The sequence below is a fragment of the Misgurnus anguillicaudatus genome, chromosome 10 (assembly GCF_027580225.2).
Source record: "Misgurnus anguillicaudatus chromosome 10, ASM2758022v2, whole genome shotgun sequence".
NCBI classification, from domain to species: Eukaryota; Metazoa; Chordata; class Actinopteri; order Cypriniformes; family Cobitidae; genus Misgurnus; species Misgurnus anguillicaudatus.
Window position 1 is genome coordinate 7121573 of NC_073346.2, and position 18524 is coordinate 7140096.

General features: G+C 49.4%; 21 non-coding genes across 21 annotated transcripts; 7 read left to right on the plus strand and 14 right to left on the minus strand.

Moving 5' to 3' along the window:
- The first annotated feature begins 946 nt into the window (after positions 1–946).
- Positions 947–1020, plus strand: trnam-cau (transfer RNA methionine (anticodon CAU)). Its single transcript has one exon. It is a non-coding gene; the product is annotated as a tRNA-Met (tRNA).
- Positions 1021–1452: 432 nt separating this feature from the next.
- Positions 1453–1525, minus strand: trnar-acg (transfer RNA arginine (anticodon ACG)). The gene has a single exon. It is a non-coding gene; the product is annotated as a tRNA-Arg (tRNA).
- Positions 1526–2311: 786 nt separating this feature from the next.
- trnal-cag (transfer RNA leucine (anticodon CAG)) lies at positions 2312–2394 on the minus strand. The gene has a single exon. It is a non-coding gene; the product is annotated as a tRNA-Leu (tRNA).
- Positions 2395–3518: 1124 nt separating this feature from the next.
- trnam-cau (transfer RNA methionine (anticodon CAU)) lies at positions 3519–3592 on the plus strand. The gene has a single exon. It is a non-coding gene; the product is annotated as a tRNA-Met (tRNA).
- A 432-nt stretch (positions 3593–4024) lies between these two features.
- Positions 4025–4097, minus strand: trnar-acg (transfer RNA arginine (anticodon ACG)). The gene has a single exon. It is a non-coding gene; the product is annotated as a tRNA-Arg (tRNA).
- Positions 4098–4883: 786 nt separating this feature from the next.
- trnal-cag (transfer RNA leucine (anticodon CAG)) lies at positions 4884–4966 on the minus strand. The gene has a single exon. It is a non-coding gene; the product is annotated as a tRNA-Leu (tRNA).
- Positions 4967–6090: 1124 nt separating this feature from the next.
- trnam-cau (transfer RNA methionine (anticodon CAU)) lies at positions 6091–6164 on the plus strand. Its single transcript has one exon. It is a non-coding gene; the product is annotated as a tRNA-Met (tRNA).
- Positions 6165–6596: 432 nt separating this feature from the next.
- Positions 6597–6669, minus strand: trnar-acg (transfer RNA arginine (anticodon ACG)). Its single transcript has one exon. It is a non-coding gene; the product is annotated as a tRNA-Arg (tRNA).
- A 786-nt stretch (positions 6670–7455) lies between these two features.
- trnal-cag (transfer RNA leucine (anticodon CAG)) lies at positions 7456–7538 on the minus strand. The gene has a single exon. It is a non-coding gene; the product is annotated as a tRNA-Leu (tRNA).
- A 1124-nt stretch (positions 7539–8662) lies between these two features.
- trnam-cau (transfer RNA methionine (anticodon CAU)) lies at positions 8663–8736 on the plus strand. Its single transcript has one exon. It is a non-coding gene; the product is annotated as a tRNA-Met (tRNA).
- A 432-nt stretch (positions 8737–9168) lies between these two features.
- trnar-acg (transfer RNA arginine (anticodon ACG)) lies at positions 9169–9241 on the minus strand. The gene has a single exon. It is a non-coding gene; the product is annotated as a tRNA-Arg (tRNA).
- Positions 9242–10027: 786 nt separating this feature from the next.
- On the minus strand, positions 10028–10110 carry trnal-cag (transfer RNA leucine (anticodon CAG)). The gene has a single exon. It is a non-coding gene; the product is annotated as a tRNA-Leu (tRNA).
- A 1124-nt stretch (positions 10111–11234) lies between these two features.
- Positions 11235–11308, plus strand: trnam-cau (transfer RNA methionine (anticodon CAU)). Its single transcript has one exon. It is a non-coding gene; the product is annotated as a tRNA-Met (tRNA).
- A 432-nt stretch (positions 11309–11740) lies between these two features.
- Positions 11741–11813, minus strand: trnar-acg (transfer RNA arginine (anticodon ACG)). Its single transcript has one exon. It is a non-coding gene; the product is annotated as a tRNA-Arg (tRNA).
- A 786-nt stretch (positions 11814–12599) lies between these two features.
- trnal-cag (transfer RNA leucine (anticodon CAG)) lies at positions 12600–12682 on the minus strand. Its single transcript has one exon. It is a non-coding gene; the product is annotated as a tRNA-Leu (tRNA).
- Positions 12683–13806: 1124 nt separating this feature from the next.
- Positions 13807–13880, plus strand: trnam-cau (transfer RNA methionine (anticodon CAU)). The gene has a single exon. It is a non-coding gene; the product is annotated as a tRNA-Met (tRNA).
- Positions 13881–14312: 432 nt separating this feature from the next.
- Positions 14313–14385, minus strand: trnar-acg (transfer RNA arginine (anticodon ACG)). Its single transcript has one exon. It is a non-coding gene; the product is annotated as a tRNA-Arg (tRNA).
- A 786-nt stretch (positions 14386–15171) lies between these two features.
- trnal-cag (transfer RNA leucine (anticodon CAG)) lies at positions 15172–15254 on the minus strand. Its single transcript has one exon. It is a non-coding gene; the product is annotated as a tRNA-Leu (tRNA).
- A 1124-nt stretch (positions 15255–16378) lies between these two features.
- trnam-cau (transfer RNA methionine (anticodon CAU)) lies at positions 16379–16452 on the plus strand. The gene has a single exon. It is a non-coding gene; the product is annotated as a tRNA-Met (tRNA).
- A 432-nt stretch (positions 16453–16884) lies between these two features.
- Positions 16885–16957, minus strand: trnar-acg (transfer RNA arginine (anticodon ACG)). The gene has a single exon. It is a non-coding gene; the product is annotated as a tRNA-Arg (tRNA).
- A 786-nt stretch (positions 16958–17743) lies between these two features.
- On the minus strand, positions 17744–17826 carry trnal-cag (transfer RNA leucine (anticodon CAG)). Its single transcript has one exon. It is a non-coding gene; the product is annotated as a tRNA-Leu (tRNA).
- Between the last annotated feature and the right edge of the window lie 698 nt (positions 17827–18524).

Below are 18524 nucleotides of genomic sequence, written 5' to 3' on the forward strand. Positions count from 1 at the left end.
CCGAAGCCTTTCATTTGCCAAAAGCACACCCAGCCCGTCTCCATATGCCCTGTAACGGATGCTGTCAAAGTGGTTTTGCATTCAATGATCCTTTCCCCCTTGATCATACTGTTTTAGAACAGGGTCACAAAAAGGAATCGCCATACTCAGACCCTGCTCGTTCTACTTGAACGCGCAATGAAAATACTTGATCAAATGCGGATGGACGCCGGCATTGCAATTTAGCGAAAAAGCGCCATCTCTGTACGTCTCAGGGCCTTTTTATGGTTCGCAGTTGCCTTCTAATGTAGACAACAGTTAACCATACGGCGGCGACATCCTTAAAAGAACCGGTGGCATTGTGTCTCGAGCACACAAGGCAAACAAGAGATTCTTCAAGAGGTGAGTGCGAAGTACAGTTTACTGCCACAGGCAATGGCCGCAGAGCTTTTTCTTTAACAGACTCTAATACGTGGAACACGTCACCAACTTACATAGGACAGTCTTTCAACTTTAGCACAATTTAAGTTTTTCTACTAGATAATGAGGCTAAAGACGAGCCAAACACGTGATCACTGAACAACTGGGACTTTGCATTGTGGATATGTAACGTTATTCCATTAATCTGTCAGCTGTGTCAAATGTGTCAAATGTAAGTGTTTATTTATAATGGGTTTTATCTAGCCTGAGAGCATGTGCGCCAAGATCGTCCAGCAACGGCAGGCGTGCCATTCTCGACACCATTTAAAAGACGATAGGAATCCTGGGCATGACATAGCCCCTCTGTGTCTCCTTGAAGTTGTTTCTGTACGTGTAACAAATTAAGAACGAGAAGGTCCTCAGTGTGGGTAGCCAGAGTGCAAGAAGCCCAGTCGTGCTCTCCTCGCAGGAGTTTCCTCGCTGGTGGCGCACAAAATGCCACGCAACCAGACACAAGGGGCCACCCAGGCGCCGCCGGTCTGGGCGTGCCTCGTTGGCGCAGTTAGGCAGCGCGTCAGTCTCATAATCTGAAGGTCGTGAGTTCGAGCCTCACACGGGGCAGGGTGCCCTTTTGTCGACTAGTTTGAGCCTTTAGCCCCGTTTTCCTTCCGCACAGTGTGCCACGCGTCTACGGCCTGAAGGCCAGCGTGTCCTCCCTGGTGGTCTAGTGGCTAGGATTCGGCGCTCTCACCGCCGCGGCCCGGGTTCGATTCCCGGTCAGGGAACGCTCTTTTGACGTGCGCTTGCCTTTTTCACCGGCCGGGTTATGCGCAATGCTGGCTTCGAAGGCAAGGATCGCAGCACCTCCAAGAGGCAAAGCTTCACTGCCTCCGGCCCATCGACCTAAGGTTGGACGGCTAAATTGCCTGCCTGCAGTCCTGCGCTCCGCCATCTGAGCAATCAGAGCCTGGTGTGCGTCCTCTGCTCTACTGAGGCATGTTGACGCAGGACAGCAGACACCCAACTTGTGGGAGGAAGGAGTAAAAACAGGATCGAGCCAGCCAGGAGTCGAACCTAGAATCTTCTGATCCGTAGTCAGACGCGTTATCCATTGCGCCACTGGCCCAACAACCTGGGAAGTCATGCTTGGAGAAGACAGCTGGATTCTGGAGGCCAGCTGCCAAACTTCATTATTAAATATTAATCCGGTTTTACTCTGCCATCATTAAATCCATTATTACACAATCAATAATTACATGGTTCCCTGCTGCAGCAGCCAAGGACAAGGCCAAGCTGCAGCGGGTGATCCGCTCGGCAGAGAGAGTGATCAACACCTCTCTACCTTCTCTGGAATCCCTTCACAACATCAGGGCTGTAAGAAGGGCAAGAAAAATTATGTCTGACCCATCTCATCCAGGCTGTGCCATGTTTCAGCTGCTCCTTTCAGGTAGAAGGCTTCGGCTCCCGAGAACTGCAAAATCCCGGCATCGCCTGAGCTTCTTTCCCACGGCCGCCAGGCTGCTTAATGACAATTCAATTCCTTTTCAGGACTGAATGCACTGTTTGCACTTTATTGTTTCTATTACTCCTACTTTTATCATTCAGTATTTGTGTAAGTATCATTATTACTCTTAGCACCTTCCATTCACCTTCCATATGACTGTGTATTGTCATATCTTGTTCTGTCTTAATGTTTCGTTTGCCACATTACATCCATGCGTGACTGGATGTAAAGAATTCCAATTGTGTTTGACACTATATTGCAATAAATTGAACCTTGAACCTTCATCTCTACCAAAATGGGAAACCGGGTCATCCCCCGCGTGCCTGTCTCCTGGCGTCTTTGAAAAGGACGCTCCCTCGGAAGAAAGCGCGATACACAGCACGGGTGGCTACAACAAAGGCAAGAGAATGTCAGAAGTGGGATTCGAACCCACGCCTCCAGAGGAGACTGCGACCTGAACGCAGCGCCTTAGACCGCTCGGCCATCCTGACCAACCCAACTGGCCCGGGCGAGTCGATTGCGCTCCTCAGCGAATGTGCCGGTGTAGCTTTTGGAATGACTCACGATTTTATTGCCTTCATGCAGCTCATCTTTAATTCTTATTTATTTCTTTACAAACGCCTTGAAATAGTGACGAATGTGGATTTTTCGAAATGAGGAACAATGTGCCCGAAGCCTTTCATTTGCCAAAAGCACACCCAGCCCGTCTCCATATGCCCTGTAACGGATGCTGTCAAAGTGGTTTTGCATTCAATGATCCTTTCCCCCTTGATCATACTGTTTTAGAACAGGGTCACAAAAAGGAATCGCCATACTCAGACCCTGCTCGTTCTACTTGAACGCGCAATGAAAATACTTGATCAAATGCGGATGGACGCCGGCATTGCAATTTAGCGAAAAAGCGCCATCTCTGTACGTCTCAGGGCCTTTTTATGGTTCGCAGTTGCCTTCTAATGTAGACAACAGTTAACCATACGGCGGCGACATCCTTAAAAGAACCGGTGGCATTGTGTCTCGAGCACACAAGGCAAACAAGAGATTCTTCAAGAGGTGAGTGCGAAGTACAGTTTACTGCCACAGGCAATGGCCGCAGAGCTTTTTCTTTAACAGACTCTAATACGTGGAACACGTCACCAACTTACATAGGACAGTCTTTCAACTTTAGCACAATTTAAGTTTTTCTACTAGATAATGAGGCTAAAGACGAGCCAAACACGTGATCACTGAACAACTGGGACTTTGCATTGTGGATATGTAACGTTATTCCATTAATCTGTCAGCTGTGTCAAATGTGTCAAATGTAAGTGTTTATTTATAATGGGTTTTATCTAGCCTGAGAGCATGTGCGCCAAGATCGTCCAGCAACGGCAGGCGTGCCATTCTCGACACCATTTAAAAGACGATAGGAATCCTGGGCATGACATAGCCCCTCTGTGTCTCCTTGAAGTTGTTTCTGTACGTGTAACAAATTAAGAACGAGAAGGTCCTCAGTGTGGGTAGCCAGAGTGCAAGAAGCCCAGTCGTGCTCTCCTCGCAGGAGTTTCCTCGCTGGTGGCGCACAAAATGCCACGCAACCAGACACAAGGGGCCACCCAGGCGCCGCCGGTCTGGGCGTGCCTCGTTGGCGCAGTTAGGCAGCGCGTCAGTCTCATAATCTGAAGGTCGTGAGTTCGAGCCTCACACGGGGCAGGGTGCCCTTTTGTCGACTAGTTTGAGCCTTTAGCCCCGTTTTCCTTCCGCACAGTGTGCCACGCGTCTACGGCCTGAAGGCCAGCGTGTCCTCCCTGGTGGTCTAGTGGCTAGGATTCGGCGCTCTCACCGCCGCGGCCCGGGTTCGATTCCCGGTCAGGGAACGCTCTTTTGACGTGCGCTTGCCTTTTTCACCGGCCGGGTTATGCGCAATGCTGGCTTCGAAGGCAAGGATCGCAGCACCTCCAAGAGGCAAAGCTTCACTGCCTCCGGCCCATCGACCTAAGGTTGGACGGCTAAATTGCCTGCCTGCAGTCCTGCGCTCCGCCATCTGAGCAATCAGAGCCTGGTGTGCGTCCTCTGCTCTACTGAGGCATGTTGACGCAGGACAGCAGACACCCAACTTGTGGGAGGAAGGAGTAAAAACAGGATCGAGCCAGCCAGGAGTCGAACCTAGAATCTTCTGATCCGTAGTCAGACGCGTTATCCATTGCGCCACTGGCCCAACAACCTGGGAAGTCATGCTTGGAGAAGACAGCTGGATTCTGGAGGCCAGCTGCCAAACTTCATTATTAAATATTAATCCGGTTTTACTCTGCCATCATTAAATCCATTATTACACAATCAATAATTACATGGTTCCCTGCTGCAGCAGCCAAGGACAAGGCCAAGCTGCAGCGGGTGATCCGCTCGGCAGAGAGAGTGATCAACACCTCTCTACCTTCTCTGGAATCCCTTCACAACATCAGGGCTGTAAGAAGGGCAAGAAAAATTATGTCTGACCCATCTCATCCAGGCTGTGCCATGTTTCAGCTGCTCCTTTCAGGTAGAAGGCTTCGGCTCCCGAGAACTGCAAAATCCCGGCATCGCCTGAGCTTCTTTCCCACGGCCGCCAGGCTGCTTAATGACAATTCAATTCCTTTTCAGGACTGAATGCACTGTTTGCACTTTATTGTTTCTATTACTCCTACTTTTATCATTCAGTATTTGTGTAAGTATCATTATTACTCTTAGCACCTTCCATTCACCTTCCATATGACTGTGTATTGTCATATCTTGTTCTGTCTTAATGTTTCGTTTGCCACATTACATCCATGCGTGACTGGATGTAAAGAATTCCAATTGTGTTTGACACTATATTGCAATAAATTGAACCTTGAACCTTCATCTCTACCAAAATGGGAAACCGGGTCATCCCCCGCGTGCCTGTCTCCTGGCGTCTTTGAAAAGGACGCTCCCTCGGAAGAAAGCGCGATACACAGCACGGGTGGCTACAACAAAGGCAAGAGAATGTCAGAAGTGGGATTCGAACCCACGCCTCCAGAGGAGACTGCGACCTGAACGCAGCGCCTTAGACCGCTCGGCCATCCTGACCAACCCAACTGGCCCGGGCGAGTCGATTGCGCTCCTCAGCGAATGTGCCGGTGTAGCTTTTGGAATGACTCACGATTTTATTGCCTTCATGCAGCTCATCTTTAATTCTTATTTATTTCTTTACAAACGCCTTGAAATAGTGACGAATGTGGATTTTTCGAAATGAGGAACAATGTGCCCGAAGCCTTTCATTTGCCAAAAGCACACCCAGCCCGTCTCCATATGCCCTGTAACGGATGCTGTCAAAGTGGTTTTGCATTCAATGATCCTTTCCCCCTTGATCATACTGTTTTAGAACAGGGTCACAAAAAGGAATCGCCATACTCAGACCCTGCTCGTTCTACTTGAACGCGCAATGAAAATACTTGATCAAATGCGGATGGACGCCGGCATTGCAATTTAGCGAAAAAGCGCCATCTCTGTACGTCTCAGGGCCTTTTTATGGTTCGCAGTTGCCTTCTAATGTAGACAACAGTTAACCATACGGCGGCGACATCCTTAAAAGAACCGGTGGCATTGTGTCTCGAGCACACAAGGCAAACAAGAGATTCTTCAAGAGGTGAGTGCGAAGTACAGTTTACTGCCACAGGCAATGGCCGCAGAGCTTTTTCTTTAACAGACTCTAATACGTGGAACACGTCACCAACTTACATAGGACAGTCTTTCAACTTTAGCACAATTTAAGTTTTTCTACTAGATAATGAGGCTAAAGACGAGCCAAACACGTGATCACTGAACAACTGGGACTTTGCATTGTGGATATGTAACGTTATTCCATTAATCTGTCAGCTGTGTCAAATGTGTCAAATGTAAGTGTTTATTTATAATGGGTTTTATCTAGCCTGAGAGCATGTGCGCCAAGATCGTCCAGCAACGGCAGGCGTGCCATTCTCGACACCATTTAAAAGACGATAGGAATCCTGGGCATGACATAGCCCCTCTGTGTCTCCTTGAAGTTGTTTCTGTACGTGTAACAAATTAAGAACGAGAAGGTCCTCAGTGTGGGTAGCCAGAGTGCAAGAAGCCCAGTCGTGCTCTCCTCGCAGGAGTTTCCTCGCTGGTGGCGCACAAAATGCCACGCAACCAGACACAAGGGGCCACCCAGGCGCCGCCGGTCTGGGCGTGCCTCGTTGGCGCAGTTAGGCAGCGCGTCAGTCTCATAATCTGAAGGTCGTGAGTTCGAGCCTCACACGGGGCAGGGTGCCCTTTTGTCGACTAGTTTGAGCCTTTAGCCCCGTTTTCCTTCCGCACAGTGTGCCACGCGTCTACGGCCTGAAGGCCAGCGTGTCCTCCCTGGTGGTCTAGTGGCTAGGATTCGGCGCTCTCACCGCCGCGGCCCGGGTTCGATTCCCGGTCAGGGAACGCTCTTTTGACGTGCGCTTGCCTTTTTCACCGGCCGGGTTATGCGCAATGCTGGCTTCGAAGGCAAGGATCGCAGCACCTCCAAGAGGCAAAGCTTCACTGCCTCCGGCCCATCGACCTAAGGTTGGACGGCTAAATTGCCTGCCTGCAGTCCTGCGCTCCGCCATCTGAGCAATCAGAGCCTGGTGTGCGTCCTCTGCTCTACTGAGGCATGTTGACGCAGGACAGCAGACACCCAACTTGTGGGAGGAAGGAGTAAAAACAGGATCGAGCCAGCCAGGAGTCGAACCTAGAATCTTCTGATCCGTAGTCAGACGCGTTATCCATTGCGCCACTGGCCCAACAACCTGGGAAGTCATGCTTGGAGAAGACAGCTGGATTCTGGAGGCCAGCTGCCAAACTTCATTATTAAATATTAATCCGGTTTTACTCTGCCATCATTAAATCCATTATTACACAATCAATAATTACATGGTTCCCTGCTGCAGCAGCCAAGGACAAGGCCAAGCTGCAGCGGGTGATCCGCTCGGCAGAGAGAGTGATCAACACCTCTCTACCTTCTCTGGAATCCCTTCACAACATCAGGGCTGTAAGAAGGGCAAGAAAAATTATGTCTGACCCATCTCATCCAGGCTGTGCCATGTTTCAGCTGCTCCTTTCAGGTAGAAGGCTTCGGCTCCCGAGAACTGCAAAATCCCGGCATCGCCTGAGCTTCTTTCCCACGGCCGCCAGGCTGCTTAATGACAATTCAATTCCTTTTCAGGACTGAATGCACTGTTTGCACTTTATTGTTTCTATTACTCCTACTTTTATCATTCAGTATTTGTGTAAGTATCATTATTACTCTTAGCACCTTCCATTCACCTTCCATATGACTGTGTATTGTCATATCTTGTTCTGTCTTAATGTTTCGTTTGCCACATTACATCCATGCGTGACTGGATGTAAAGAATTCCAATTGTGTTTGACACTATATTGCAATAAATTGAACCTTGAACCTTCATCTCTACCAAAATGGGAAACCGGGTCATCCCCCGCGTGCCTGTCTCCTGGCGTCTTTGAAAAGGACGCTCCCTCGGAAGAAAGCGCGATACACAGCACGGGTGGCTACAACAAAGGCAAGAGAATGTCAGAAGTGGGATTCGAACCCACGCCTCCAGAGGAGACTGCGACCTGAACGCAGCGCCTTAGACCGCTCGGCCATCCTGACCAACCCAACTGGCCCGGGCGAGTCGATTGCGCTCCTCAGCGAATGTGCCGGTGTAGCTTTTGGAATGACTCACGATTTTATTGCCTTCATGCAGCTCATCTTTAATTCTTATTTATTTCTTTACAAACGCCTTGAAATAGTGACGAATGTGGATTTTTCGAAATGAGGAACAATGTGCCCGAAGCCTTTCATTTGCCAAAAGCACACCCAGCCCGTCTCCATATGCCCTGTAACGGATGCTGTCAAAGTGGTTTTGCATTCAATGATCCTTTCCCCCTTGATCATACTGTTTTAGAACAGGGTCACAAAAAGGAATCGCCATACTCAGACCCTGCTCGTTCTACTTGAACGCGCAATGAAAATACTTGATCAAATGCGGATGGACGCCGGCATTGCAATTTAGCGAAAAAGCGCCATCTCTGTACGTCTCAGGGCCTTTTTATGGTTCGCAGTTGCCTTCTAATGTAGACAACAGTTAACCATACGGCGGCGACATCCTTAAAAGAACCGGTGGCATTGTGTCTCGAGCACACAAGGCAAACAAGAGATTCTTCAAGAGGTGAGTGCGAAGTACAGTTTACTGCCACAGGCAATGGCCGCAGAGCTTTTTCTTTAACAGACTCTAATACGTGGAACACGTCACCAACTTACATAGGACAGTCTTTCAACTTTAGCACAATTTAAGTTTTTCTACTAGATAATGAGGCTAAAGACGAGCCAAACACGTGATCACTGAACAACTGGGACTTTGCATTGTGGATATGTAACGTTATTCCATTAATCTGTCAGCTGTGTCAAATGTGTCAAATGTAAGTGTTTATTTATAATGGGTTTTATCTAGCCTGAGAGCATGTGCGCCAAGATCGTCCAGCAACGGCAGGCGTGCCATTCTCGACACCATTTAAAAGACGATAGGAATCCTGGGCATGACATAGCCCCTCTGTGTCTCCTTGAAGTTGTTTCTGTACGTGTAACAAATTAAGAACGAGAAGGTCCTCAGTGTGGGTAGCCAGAGTGCAAGAAGCCCAGTCGTGCTCTCCTCGCAGGAGTTTCCTCGCTGGTGGCGCACAAAATGCCACGCAACCAGACACAAGGGGCCACCCAGGCGCCGCCGGTCTGGGCGTGCCTCGTTGGCGCAGTTAGGCAGCGCGTCAGTCTCATAATCTGAAGGTCGTGAGTTCGAGCCTCACACGGGGCAGGGTGCCCTTTTGTCGACTAGTTTGAGCCTTTAGCCCCGTTTTCCTTCCGCACAGTGTGCCACGCGTCTACGGCCTGAAGGCCAGCGTGTCCTCCCTGGTGGTCTAGTGGCTAGGATTCGGCGCTCTCACCGCCGCGGCCCGGGTTCGATTCCCGGTCAGGGAACGCTCTTTTGACGTGCGCTTGCCTTTTTCACCGGCCGGGTTATGCGCAATGCTGGCTTCGAAGGCAAGGATCGCAGCACCTCCAAGAGGCAAAGCTTCACTGCCTCCGGCCCATCGACCTAAGGTTGGACGGCTAAATTGCCTGCCTGCAGTCCTGCGCTCCGCCATCTGAGCAATCAGAGCCTGGTGTGCGTCCTCTGCTCTACTGAGGCATGTTGACGCAGGACAGCAGACACCCAACTTGTGGGAGGAAGGAGTAAAAACAGGATCGAGCCAGCCAGGAGTCGAACCTAGAATCTTCTGATCCGTAGTCAGACGCGTTATCCATTGCGCCACTGGCCCAACAACCTGGGAAGTCATGCTTGGAGAAGACAGCTGGATTCTGGAGGCCAGCTGCCAAACTTCATTATTAAATATTAATCCGGTTTTACTCTGCCATCATTAAATCCATTATTACACAATCAATAATTACATGGTTCCCTGCTGCAGCAGCCAAGGACAAGGCCAAGCTGCAGCGGGTGATCCGCTCGGCAGAGAGAGTGATCAACACCTCTCTACCTTCTCTGGAATCCCTTCACAACATCAGGGCTGTAAGAAGGGCAAGAAAAATTATGTCTGACCCATCTCATCCAGGCTGTGCCATGTTTCAGCTGCTCCTTTCAGGTAGAAGGCTTCGGCTCCCGAGAACTGCAAAATCCCGGCATCGCCTGAGCTTCTTTCCCACGGCCGCCAGGCTGCTTAATGACAATTCAATTCCTTTTCAGGACTGAATGCACTGTTTGCACTTTATTGTTTCTATTACTCCTACTTTTATCATTCAGTATTTGTGTAAGTATCATTATTACTCTTAGCACCTTCCATTCACCTTCCATATGACTGTGTATTGTCATATCTTGTTCTGTCTTAATGTTTCGTTTGCCACATTACATCCATGCGTGACTGGATGTAAAGAATTCCAATTGTGTTTGACACTATATTGCAATAAATTGAACCTTGAACCTTCATCTCTACCAAAATGGGAAACCGGGTCATCCCCCGCGTGCCTGTCTCCTGGCGTCTTTGAAAAGGACGCTCCCTCGGAAGAAAGCGCGATACACAGCACGGGTGGCTACAACAAAGGCAAGAGAATGTCAGAAGTGGGATTCGAACCCACGCCTCCAGAGGAGACTGCGACCTGAACGCAGCGCCTTAGACCGCTCGGCCATCCTGACCAACCCAACTGGCCCGGGCGAGTCGATTGCGCTCCTCAGCGAATGTGCCGGTGTAGCTTTTGGAATGACTCACGATTTTATTGCCTTCATGCAGCTCATCTTTAATTCTTATTTATTTCTTTACAAACGCCTTGAAATAGTGACGAATGTGGATTTTTCGAAATGAGGAACAATGTGCCCGAAGCCTTTCATTTGCCAAAAGCACACCCAGCCCGTCTCCATATGCCCTGTAACGGATGCTGTCAAAGTGGTTTTGCATTCAATGATCCTTTCCCCCTTGATCATACTGTTTTAGAACAGGGTCACAAAAAGGAATCGCCATACTCAGACCCTGCTCGTTCTACTTGAACGCGCAATGAAAATACTTGATCAAATGCGGATGGACGCCGGCATTGCAATTTAGCGAAAAAGCGCCATCTCTGTACGTCTCAGGGCCTTTTTATGGTTCGCAGTTGCCTTCTAATGTAGACAACAGTTAACCATACGGCGGCGACATCCTTAAAAGAACCGGTGGCATTGTGTCTCGAGCACACAAGGCAAACAAGAGATTCTTCAAGAGGTGAGTGCGAAGTACAGTTTACTGCCACAGGCAATGGCCGCAGAGCTTTTTCTTTAACAGACTCTAATACGTGGAACACGTCACCAACTTACATAGGACAGTCTTTCAACTTTAGCACAATTTAAGTTTTTCTACTAGATAATGAGGCTAAAGACGAGCCAAACACGTGATCACTGAACAACTGGGACTTTGCATTGTGGATATGTAACGTTATTCCATTAATCTGTCAGCTGTGTCAAATGTGTCAAATGTAAGTGTTTATTTATAATGGGTTTTATCTAGCCTGAGAGCATGTGCGCCAAGATCGTCCAGCAACGGCAGGCGTGCCATTCTCGACACCATTTAAAAGACGATAGGAATCCTGGGCATGACATAGCCCCTCTGTGTCTCCTTGAAGTTGTTTCTGTACGTGTAACAAATTAAGAACGAGAAGGTCCTCAGTGTGGGTAGCCAGAGTGCAAGAAGCCCAGTCGTGCTCTCCTCGCAGGAGTTTCCTCGCTGGTGGCGCACAAAATGCCACGCAACCAGACACAAGGGGCCACCCAGGCGCCGCCGGTCTGGGCGTGCCTCGTTGGCGCAGTTAGGCAGCGCGTCAGTCTCATAATCTGAAGGTCGTGAGTTCGAGCCTCACACGGGGCAGGGTGCCCTTTTGTCGACTAGTTTGAGCCTTTAGCCCCGTTTTCCTTCCGCACAGTGTGCCACGCGTCTACGGCCTGAAGGCCAGCGTGTCCTCCCTGGTGGTCTAGTGGCTAGGATTCGGCGCTCTCACCGCCGCGGCCCGGGTTCGATTCCCGGTCAGGGAACGCTCTTTTGACGTGCGCTTGCCTTTTTCACCGGCCGGGTTATGCGCAATGCTGGCTTCGAAGGCAAGGATCGCAGCACCTCCAAGAGGCAAAGCTTCACTGCCTCCGGCCCATCGACCTAAGGTTGGACGGCTAAATTGCCTGCCTGCAGTCCTGCGCTCCGCCATCTGAGCAATCAGAGCCTGGTGTGCGTCCTCTGCTCTACTGAGGCATGTTGACGCAGGACAGCAGACACCCAACTTGTGGGAGGAAGGAGTAAAAACAGGATCGAGCCAGCCAGGAGTCGAACCTAGAATCTTCTGATCCGTAGTCAGACGCGTTATCCATTGCGCCACTGGCCCAACAACCTGGGAAGTCATGCTTGGAGAAGACAGCTGGATTCTGGAGGCCAGCTGCCAAACTTCATTATTAAATATTAATCCGGTTTTACTCTGCCATCATTAAATCCATTATTACACAATCAATAATTACATGGTTCCCTGCTGCAGCAGCCAAGGACAAGGCCAAGCTGCAGCGGGTGATCCGCTCGGCAGAGAGAGTGATCAACACCTCTCTACCTTCTCTGGAATCCCTTCACAACATCAGGGCTGTAAGAAGGGCAAGAAAAATTATGTCTGACCCATCTCATCCAGGCTGTGCCATGTTTCAGCTGCTCCTTTCAGGTAGAAGGCTTCGGCTCCCGAGAACTGCAAAATCCCGGCATCGCCTGAGCTTCTTTCCCACGGCCGCCAGGCTGCTTAATGACAATTCAATTCCTTTTCAGGACTGAATGCACTGTTTGCACTTTATTGTTTCTATTACTCCTACTTTTATCATTCAGTATTTGTGTAAGTATCATTATTACTCTTAGCACCTTCCATTCACCTTCCATATGACTGTGTATTGTCATATCTTGTTCTGTCTTAATGTTTCGTTTGCCACATTACATCCATGCGTGACTGGATGTAAAGAATTCCAATTGTGTTTGACACTATATTGCAATAAATTGAACCTTGAACCTTCATCTCTACCAAAATGGGAAACCGGGTCATCCCCCGCGTGCCTGTCTCCTGGCGTCTTTGAAAAGGACGCTCCCTCGGAAGAAAGCGCGATACACAGCACGGGTGGCTACAACAAAGGCAAGAGAATGTCAGAAGTGGGATTCGAACCCACGCCTCCAGAGGAGACTGCGACCTGAACGCAGCGCCTTAGACCGCTCGGCCATCCTGACCAACCCAACTGGCCCGGGCGAGTCGATTGCGCTCCTCAGCGAATGTGCCGGTGTAGCTTTTGGAATGACTCACGATTTTATTGCCTTCATGCAGCTCATCTTTAATTCTTATTTATTTCTTTACAAACGCCTTGAAATAGTGACGAATGTGGATTTTTCGAAATGAGGAACAATGTGCCCGAAGCCTTTCATTTGCCAAAAGCACACCCAGCCCGTCTCCATATGCCCTGTAACGGATGCTGTCAAAGTGGTTTTGCATTCAATGATCCTTTCCCCCTTGATCATACTGTTTTAGAACAGGGTCACAAAAAGGAATCGCCATACTCAGACCCTGCTCGTTCTACTTGAACGCGCAATGAAAATACTTGATCAAATGCGGATGGACGCCGGCATTGCAATTTAGCGAAAAAGCGCCATCTCTGTACGTCTCAGGGCCTTTTTATGGTTCGCAGTTGCCTTCTAATGTAGACAACAGTTAACCATACGGCGGCGACATCCTTAAAAGAACCGGTGGCATTGTGTCTCGAGCACACAAGGCAAACAAGAGATTCTTCAAGAGGTGAGTGCGAAGTACAGTTTACTGCCACAGGCAATGGCCGCAGAGCTTTTTCTTTAACAGACTCTAATACGTGGAACACGTCACCAACTTACATAGGACAGTCTTTCAACTTTAGCACAATTTAAGTTTTTCTACTAGATAATGAGGCTAAAGACGAGCCAAACACGTGATCACTGAACAACTGGGACTTTGCATTGTGGATATGTAACGTTATTCCATTAATCTGTCAGCTGTGTCAAATGTGTCAAATGTAAGTGTTTATTTATAATGGGTTTTATCTAGCCTGAGAGCATGTGCGCCAAGATCGTCCAGCAACGGCAGGCGTGCCATTCTCGACACCATTTAAAAGACGATAGGAATCCTGGGCATGACATAGCCCCTCTGTGTCTCCTTGAAGTTGTTTCTGTACGTGTAACAAATTAAGAACGAGAAGGTCCTCAGTGTGGGTAGCCAGAGTGCAAGAAGCCCAGTCGTGCTCTCCTCGCAGGAGTTTCCTCGCTGGTGGCGCACAAAATGCCACGCAACCAGACACAAGGGGCCACCCAGGCGCCGCCGGTCTGGGCGTGCCTCGTTGGCGCAGTTAGGCAGCGCGTCAGTCTCATAATCTGAAGGTCGTGAGTTCGAGCCTCACACGGGGCAGGGTGCCCTTTTGTCGACTAGTTTGAGCCTTTAGCCCCGTTTTCCTTCCGCACAGTGTGCCACGCGTCTACGGCCTGAAGGCCAGCGTGTCCTCCCTGGTGGTCTAGTGGCTAGGATTCGGCGCTCTCACCGCCGCGGCCCGGGTTCGATTCCCGGTCAGGGAACGCTCTTTTGACGTGCGCTTGCCTTTTTCACCGGCCGGGTTATGCGCAATGCTGGCTTCGAAGGCAAGGATCGCAGCACCTCCAAGAGGCAAAGCTTCACTGCCTCCGGCCCATCGACCTAAGGTTGGACGGCTAAATTGCCTGCCTGCAGTCCTGCGCTCCGCCATCTGAGCAATCAGAGCCTGGTGTGCGTCCTCTGCTCTACTGAGGCATGTTGACGCAGGACAGCAGACACCCAACTTGTGGGAGGAAGGAGTAAAAACAGGATCGAGCCAGCCAGGAGTCGAACCTAGAATCTTCTGATCCGTAGTCAGACGCGTTATCCATTGCGCCACTGGCCCAACAACCTGGGAAGTCATGCTTGGAGAAGACAGCTGGATTCTGGAGGCCAGCTGCCAAACTTCATTATTAAATATTAATCCGGTTTTACTCTGCCATCATTAAATCCATTATTACACAATCAATAATTACATGGTTCCCTGCTGCAGCAGCCAAGGACAAGGCCAAGCTGCAGCGGGTGATCCGCTCGGCAGAGAGAGTGATCAACACCTCTCTACCTTCTCTGGAATCCCTTCACAACATCAGGGCTGTAAGAAGGGCAAGAAAAATTATGTCTGACCCATCTCATCCAGGCTGTGCCATGTTTCAGCTGCTCCTTTCAGGTAGAAGGCTTCGGCTCCCGAGAACTGCAAAATCCCGGCATCGCCTGAGCTTCTTTCCCACGGCCGCCAGGCTGCTTAATGACAATTCAATTCCTTTTCAGGACTGAATGCACTGTTTGCACTTTATTGTTTCTATTACTCCTACTTTTATCATTCAGTATTTGTGTAAGTATCATTATTACTCTTAGCACCTTCCATTCACCTTCCATATGACTGTGTATTGTCATATCTTGTTCTGTCTTAATGTTTCGTTTGCCACATTACATCCATGCGTGACTGGATGTAAAGAATTCCAATTGTGTTTGACACTATATTGCAATAAATTGAACCTTGAACCTTCATCTCTACCAAAATGGGAAACCGGGTCATCCCCCGCGTGCCTGTCTCCTGGCGTCTTTGAAAAGGACGCTCCCTCGGAAGAAAGCGCGATACACAGCACGGGTGGCTACAACAAAGGCAAGAGAATGTCAGAAGTGGGATTCGAACCCACGCCTCCAGAGGAGACTGCGACCTGAACGCAGCGCCTTAGACCGCTCGGCCATCCTGACCAACCCAACTGGCCCGGGCGAGTCGATTGCGCTCCTCAGCGAATGTGCCGGTGTAGCTTTTGGAATGACTCACGATTTTATTGCCTTCATGCAGCTCATCTTTAATTCTTATTTATTTCTTTACAAACGCCTTGAAATAGTGACGAATGTGGATTTTTCGAAATGAGGAACAATGTGCCCGAAGCCTTTCATTTGCCAAAAGCACACCCAGCCCGTCTCCATATGCCCTGTAACGGATGCTGTCAAAGTGGTTTTGCATTCAATGATCCTTTCCCCCTTGATCATACTGTTTTAGAACAGGGTCACAAAAAGGAATCGCCATACTCAGACCCTGCTCGTTCTACTTGAACGCGCAATGAAAATACTTGATCAAATGCGGATGGACGCCGGCATTGCAATTTAGCGAAAAAGCGCCATCTCTGTACGTCTCAGGGCCTTTTTATGGTTCGCAGTTGCCTTCTAATGTAGACAACAGTTAACCATACGGCGGCGACATCCTTAAAAGAACCGGTGGCATTGTGTCTCGAGCACACAAGGCAAACAAGAGATTCTTCAAGAGGTGAGTGCGAAGTACAGTTTACTGCCACAGGCAATGGCCGCAGAGCTTTTTCTTTAACAGACTCTAATACGTGGAACACGTCACCAACTTACATAGGACAGTCTTTCAACTTTAGCACAATTTAAGTTTTTCTACTAGATAATGAGGCTAAAGACGAGCCAAACACGTGATCACTGAACAACTGGGACTTTGCATTGTGGATATGTAACGTTATTCCATTAATCTGTCAGCTGTGTCAAATGTGTCAAATGTAAGTGTTTATTTATAATGGGTTTTATCTAGCCTGAGAGCATGTGCGCCAAGATCGTCCAGCAACGGCAGGCGTGCCATTCTCGACACCATTTAAAAGACGATAGGAATCCTGGGCATGACATAGCCCCTCTGTGTCTCCTTGAAGTTGTTTCTGTACGTGTAACAAATTAAGAACGAGAAGGTCCTCAGTGTGGGTAGCCAGAGTGCAAGAAGCCCAGTCGTGCTCTCCTCGCAGGAGTTTCCTCGCTGGTGGCGCACAAAATGCCACGCAACCAGACACAAGGGGCCACCCAGGCGCCGCCGGTCTGGGCGTGCCTCGTTGGCGCAGTTAGGCAGCGCGTCAGTCTCATAATCTGAAGGTCGTGAGTTCGAGCCTCACACGGGGCAGGGTGCCCTTTTGTCGACTAGTTTGAGCCTTTAGCCCCGTTTTCCTTCCGCACAGTGTGCCACGCGTCTACGGCCTGAAGGCCAGCGTGTCCTCCCTGGTGGTCTAGTGGCTAGGATTCGGCGCTCTCACCGCCGCGGCCCGGGTTCGATTCCCGGTCAGGGAACGCTCTTTTGACGTGCGCTTGCCTTTTTCACCGGCCGGGTTATGCGCAATGCTGGCTTCGAAGGCAAGGATCGCAGCACCTCCAAGAGGCAAAGCTTCACTGCCTCCGGCCCATCGACCTAAGGTTGGACGGCTAAATTGCCTGCCTGCAGTCCTGCGCTCCGCCATCTGAGCAATCAGAGCCTGGTGTGCGTCCTCTGCTCTACTGAGGCATGTTGACGCAGGACAGCAGACACCCAACTTGTGGGAGGAAGGAGTAAAAACAGGATCGAGCCAGCCAGGAGTCGAACCTAGAATCTTCTGATCCGTAGTCAGACGCGTTATCCATTGCGCCACTGGCCCAACAACCTGGGAAGTCATGCTTGGAGAAGACAGCTGGATTCTGGAGGCCAGCTGCCAAACTTCATTATTAAATATTAATCCGGTTTTACTCTGCCATCATTAAATCCATTATTACACAATCAATAATTACATGGTTCCCTGCTGCAGCAGCCAAGGACAAGGCCAAGCTGCAGCGGGTGATCCGCTCGGCAGAGAGAGTGATCAACACCTCTCTACCTTCTCTGGAATCCCTTCACAACATCAGGGCTGTAAGAAGGGCAAGAAAAATTATGTCTGACCCATCTCATCCAGGCTGTGCCATGTTTCAGCTGCTCCTTTCAGGTAGAAGGCTTCGGCTCCCGAGAACTGCAAAATCCCGGCATCGCCTGAGCTTCTTTCCCACGGCCGCCAGGCTGCTTAATGACAATTCAATTCCTTTTCAGGACTGAATGCACTGTTTGCACTTTATTGTTTCTATTACTCCTACTTTTATCATTCAGTATTTGTGTAAGTATCATTATTACTCTTAGCACCTTCCATTCACCTTCCATATGACTGTGTATTGTCATATCTTGTTCTGTCTTAATGTTTCGTTTGCCACATTACATCCATGCGTGACTGGATGTAAAGAATTCCAATTGTGTTTGACACTATATTGCAATAAATTGAACCTTGAACCTTCATCTCTACCAAAATGGGAAACCGGGTCATCCCCCGCGTGCCTGTCTCCTGGCGTCTTTGAAAAGGACGCTCCCTCGGAAGAAAGCGCGATACACAGCACGGGTGGCTACAACAAAGGCAAGAGAATGTCAGAAGTGGGATTCGAACCCACGCCTCCAGAGGAGACTGCGACCTGAACGCAGCGCCTTAGACCGCTCGGCCATCCTGACCAACCCAACTGGCCCGGGCGAGTCGATTGCGCTCCTCAGCGAATGTGCCGGTGTAGCTTTTGGAATGACTCACGATTTTATTGCCTTCATGCAGCTCATCTTTAATTCTTATTTATTTCTTTACAAACGCCTTGAAATAGTGACGAATGTGGATTTTTCGAAATGAGGAACAATGTGCCCGAAGCCTTTCATTTGCCAAAAGCACACCCAGCCCGTCTCCATATGCCCTGTAACGGATGCTGTCAAAGTGGTTTTGCATTCAATGATCCTTTCCCCCTTGATCATACTGTTTTAGAACAGGGTCACAAAAAGGAATCGCCATACTCAGACCCTGCTCGTTCTACTTGAACGCGCAATGAAAATACTTGATCAAATGCGGATGGACGCCGGCATTGCAATTTAGCGAAAAAGCGCCATCTCTGTACGTCTCAGGGCCTTTTTATGGTTCGCAGTTGCCTTCTAATGTAGACAACAGTTAACCATACGGCGGCGACATCCTTAAAAGAACCGGTGGCATTGTGTCTCGAGCACACAAGGCAAACAAGAGATTCTTCAAGAGGTGAGTGCGAAGTACAGTTTACTGCCACAGGCAATGGCCGCAGAGCTTTTTCTTTAACAGACTCTAATACGTGGAACACGTCACCAACTTACATAGGACAGTCTTTCAACTTTAGCACAATTTAAGTTTTTCTACTAGA